This window comes from Myotis davidii, unplaced genomic scaffold (assembly GCF_000327345.1).
Source record: "Myotis davidii unplaced genomic scaffold, ASM32734v1 scaffold111, whole genome shotgun sequence".
NCBI lineage: Eukaryota > Metazoa > Chordata > Mammalia > Chiroptera > Vespertilionidae > Myotis > Myotis davidii.
In genome coordinates, this window is record NW_006284347.1 from 2,088,602 (window position 1) to 2,094,297 (window position 5,696).

Genomic DNA, 5,696 nt, shown 5'->3' on the forward strand with positions numbered 1-5,696 from the left:
ACAAGAAGCCAAAGGAAGAACAGAGTGAATGAAGGCTTTTCACTCTTCACTATTAATGGCAAAACACCTTCTCATCCAATGGGTCCTGGGCTACCATCAAGGGCTTCCCTTGCTTCTTCCTTTGAGTCTCCTTAGGATCTGCCCCGCCCAGTGGGGCTTGACAGGGGACCTGAGGCTGTAACCCCCACCCTGTGGGGCTTGACGGGGGTAGGGCTAGCTGGGTCTGGGTAGCTGAGTTCCTATGCATCCTGCAATCTGCCATGTGCCGTGCTGCCGGCTGGGACGGACGTGTGAATTCCTGCGTTCACTGAACGGCACTGCCAGAAGGTTCTGCCCCTCTCACAGATCCAGGGCGTAAACTGAAGAGTATTTCCCTCCTGGGATGACCTCGCATCATCCAAGTGCTATGCTACTGACTGACAAGCAAACTCCTTGTCTTGGTGACATCTCTGCCATTGCTCAGAATGGCTACAAGCGAGTGTTACAAGCCACCCTTTGCTGGCTGTGCTGTGAAGCGATTTCGTCAGAGCAGAGTTGATGCACACACCAGAAATGGTTGTAGAGAGCACCCAGTCACCTTATGAAAGTCACCTTCTAGCTCAAGGGGTCCTTGTCCAACTGGTCTCCTGGGCCCGGAGCGCTCTCTGCATGTTGAGGAGAGTGAAGCCTCAGTGGTAGTGCAATAGAATCCTTGTATGGAAATCACATGTCAAAAGGCAGCAAGGCAGGCTGGGAGAACCACTGGTCTAGAAAGTGGTAACTTGTGTTCAGTTATGAAATGAAACCTAATGCTAAAATACAGCTTGAGCTTCCCTGATGATCCCCAGTCTAGCTGTGCTTTCAAAAGACTTCAACTGGATTACACTTTTCCCAAGCCTAGTGCCCACTCACCAAACCATTCTAAACTATTCAAGCTTACTGAGTCCAGAAGACCCAATGTGGCCCTGGGGACAATGTTGACATATGTGAGAACTGCTTCTTCAGGTCCATCCATTAAATCAACGAATATTTATTAGACAACATCCCAGGTTATAGAGTTTTAGAAAGATCCACCTGAAGCTTCTCATAATGTAAAGTCCCTTTCCTGTCTCAAAGGAAAGAAAAGCCATAACAATATTTTAAAACTGTCAACAAATCAGTTCTTCTGTTCTATTTCTGGATATTTTGGTCACTTTTTATCCTTGGACTCAATCATCCCTCTGCCTATTTAGGGCTTCTCTGTGTCATCTCTGAATTCACAGGAGCTCAACATAATTTTATGCAGTTATTATAATTGACCGACAGTCTTTCCCCAGACACCAGAGTCCAGAAAGCCAGAAATAAGGGCAAACTATTGACTGAATATCCCAGCAACAACTCTCATCAACACTCAGCATTAGAGTCCGGCCAGTGTGGCCCAGGGGTTGAGTGTCGACCCATGCACCCCAGTTCAAATCCCAATCAGGGCACATACCCAAGTTGTGGCTCAATCCTCAGTGAGGCAGGGCGTTCAGGAGGCAGCCAATCTATGTTTCTCTCTCATCACATCCATGTTTCTCCCCCTCTCCCTTCCTCTCTGGAATTAATAAAAACATGTTGTCAAAAAACTTAGCATTAAACAGCTTTATAGATGAGTAAATATAGTCATGAGAAATTTGGGGAAATTACATGCAACATGTGATTGCCACCAGGCATGGGAGAGGAAGTGTAGACTCAATAATCAAGAGGGATCAACAGATGAAATATTTAGAGCACATGCCTACAATTCAGGATGACAGCATACTTCAATAATCTGGGAAGTGACCCTTTGTCCATAAAAATACTTTCTTTCGTCTGCATCACCCTAGCACTGTAGGTGCAGGTCTGCCGGGCCTTTACCCACATTGTTTTGCCTTATCAGGAGCTTTCTTTGTGTTGTTCTTTCCCACCAGCAAAGAGGAGACCTTGCTTTCCATCCCTGCATGTCCGCAGGGGCAGTTCAGTCCTCTGCACAACACTGATACTCGGTTCTAGAGCTGGGCTCCCTTTCACCAGTAAGTGAGGCCCTTCTTTTCGTCTTATTCATTGTCACTTCCCTACCGATGATGTCTGACTCTCAGCTCAGCTACCAGACTAGTTTCTCAGTTACTCTCTCCAAATTGATAAACCAGTGCTCTGGAGAAAAAAATACATCAAAATGCAAAGGCTTGATCATTATTTCTTAGTTCAGGGACAGTATTAACACCAATAAGCATTTCACCATTGCAAACATAGAGTCCGTTTGTGTCACTGGGAATTGGAGGGTCCTCACAAGGTCCTCAAGAGAAGGATGATAAATAAAGTGACAGACAGAAGACAGAATGCTCACACCTGGCCCAGGCCCTGGTCCGGTTAATATCCTGCCTTGTCTCTCACACCATGCTTTGTACTCCCTATAGAGACATGAAATAGCATATGAGGGAAAATACCTGGGGTCAAATAAAACAGCACGGATAAAAAGGCCTCCTGTGTGTAGACCCATTCTTCTCTGGGCCTTGGCTCTAAATCCAAATAATAGCACCTGCATCTTTTCAATGTGAAAGGAAGTTGTGAAGGTCATGAATAAACCTAAGAGTTTGACCTCAAGAGGCACTTGCTACTTGGAGTATTATTGTCTGACTCATATATTCAGCGGTTATTTTTTAGATGTTATTTTTGGGCCACAGTGGTAGGTGGACACTCAAAGGAGACACAGGTTATCACGACCTTGACCCTGCCCTTGAGGTGCTTACAGTGAAGACTCAAAGGGGGTGCCATGGATTGTGCCTGACCCACCCCAATAAATAAATAGGGAAATTGCAAGTCAGCATTTAGAAACTTGGACAGCAAGTAATGTTATAGCTATTGAAGCTAATAAGAAAAATTCAAATTGGCATTCTATGTCTTATTTGTAATTTATTTTCTATAAAGTCAATGCTTACTGCATCTTACAAAGGTATAATGAATTGGAAACTAAAACACAACTTGTCCTTAACCATTGACAGTCTGAGCAGCACTTGTCACATACACACATGACTCAAATACAAGGCAGATCAAGACAGACGTCTTCAAAAGCTAAAATAGTTCAATGGCACCGAGCGGAGGAAGATTCTGAAAAAGATGGGTGCAGAGGTACAGGAAGCCTGAGAATTTGTAAAACTTCACCTTTCCAAGCTGAACAAAAATTAATCAAAAGAGGTAAAAATTATCGACACTAGTACTAGACATGGTCCCTATGTGGCAGTTTAAATATCCAGAAATATCATGTGGTTTATATTTAAACCACGTAGAAAAAAAAAATTCTGGAAGTCAAAACAGACTTTCCTCCTATAAGGAAAAACAGAGTGGTCGAATACAAGCAAGGAAATTCTCAAAAAATACCCACCAACCTCTCAGACTAGAGCCGGCTTGGGACTGGGCACAGGGAAAGACGCCAGAGTAGGTCCCTCCACGTACCTTCTAGAGCCACCTTCCTGTCCCCCATAAGTAATAGCTGAGGCCGCCCAGGTGGAGCTGGAGGAGGAGATAAACGTGGTAATCGTTTTCTAGTCTAGCAGATGGTAGGAGCCAAGCAAGTAGTAATATCGTAGCAGCAAGGTTTGTAACCAAGGCCCGGTAGCAAAAGAGGTCGATAAAAAGGAGGAAAAGGCCTGTAACCACAGAGACCAAATCCGTGCTAGCCACAGCGTTTCTCTGAAACTCCAACCCCGCAAGGAGCCTGCTCACAACACAGGTGGGAAACCTGGGACTCTGCAGGCAACCCACCCATTGGGTTTCCTCTTCAGTGAGGTGGTATCTGGTGTGGTTTTAACAAAGCCAGAGATGAAAACCAGTGAACTGCCACGCGTCCAAAACGGAAACCATCCCCACACGCCACGATATTTTAAATTTAATTTACAAAATCAATTTGCAATGAATAGTATAAGAATAAATATATTACTCACAATTCGGGTGTTCTAGAATATTTTCAGCTGAAAAGACTCGCGAAAAATGATTTTAAAGTTGGTCAGGGCTGCCACTTAGGGAAAACATTGTCTGCAGACGCGCATGGCGCACGTGGAAGGTCCGCGCCTGCGCCTACACACGCCTAAGGCGCACAATGGGTTACGCCCAGCAGGTGTGGCTGAGCACCGACCTATGAACCAGGACCAGCTCAGGGCACAAGCTGGGATTTCGACTCAGTCCCCAGTAGGGGACGTGCAGGAGGCAACGAACCAATGATTCTCTCTCATCATTGATGTTTCTATATGTCTCTCTTCCTCTCTGAAGTCAATAAAAATATACTTAAAAACAAACAAACAAACAAACAGGGATTAATTAGAGGCAACATTGCCCACAGCAGCGGCTGCCTTTCTTGGGAAGCTGAGAGATTATCGACATCATGTTATAAGAAAAGAGTTCACACATTCGAGATAAACATTATTGTTCTGGCAAACAGGAAGACAGATTCCCCACCTTTAAAAAAATAAAACAAAAAAGAAGAAAATGAGAGAAATAATAGGAAAATTGGCACGTCTCTACATGGCAATTCTGTTCCCCATCCCTTCTTTCCCTCCTTCCCCCCAAAGGGACAGGTTTAGAGAAAACAGTGAGAGGGGGTGGACAGAGAAGGGGAAGAAGGAGAGAGAAGGGTTTCACTTTAGAAGAATTTTAATTGAAAACAAAAAGAAATAACAACTGTAATGAATTCTCAAATAAATTTTAAAGTCTTGGGTGAAATACATGGTCAAAATATGGTAAGAAAATATAATAACATGATGGATGAGGATTTAGCAGAGTTAGGAAAGAATCTGAGAAGAAAAATGAATATTTTTATAGAACATAAAACTGCATCTATCAAACAAGTGGCAGTATCAGAGCCACAGGAAACAGGATTTGGAAAACACATGAAATGTAGCAGACAATGACAAAAAGAACTAAAAATGTTAAAAGGAAGAATGGTAGATATGGAGGAAAAGATTTATATATTTTTATATATTCTGTATCTTAAACATATCTTATAATCATTTAATATATATATTTATATCTGACAAATTGATCATTGCTAATCATAAATAGAAGTAAGATTTTTATTATAATAAAACAAATATGCAGATGAGAAAGACCTGGGTCAACACACTGAAAGGGCTCACAGATCCTGAAAAAAAAAATTGATAAATATCAACCAATGCTGAGAAAAATTTCAGTAAAATTATTGTACTGAAAGGATCAAGAAAGAATTCTAATACTCTCAGGACTACCCATGCTGTTGCAAATGGTAAGAGTTCTTACTTTTTTACAGCTGTGTAGTATTCCACTGTGTAAATGTACCACAGCTTTTTTACCCACTCCTCTGCTGATGGGCACTGTGGCTGTTTCTAAATTTTAGCTATTGTAAATTATGCAGCTATGAACATAGGAGTGCATATATTCTTTCTGATTGGTGTTTATGATTTCTTGGAATATATTCTTAGAAGTGGGATCACTGGATCAAATGGCAGTTCCATATTTAATTTTTTGAGATAACTCCATACTGTTTTCCACAGTGGCTACACCAATCTGCATTCCCACCAGCAGTGCACGAGGGTTCCTTTTTCTTCGCATCCTCACCAGCACTTGTTAATTAATTGATGGTAACCATTCTGACAGGTGTGAGGTGATACCTCATTTTAGTTTTTACTTGGATCCCTCTGAGGATTAGTGATGTTGAGCATTTTTTCATATGTCTATTAGCCATCTGT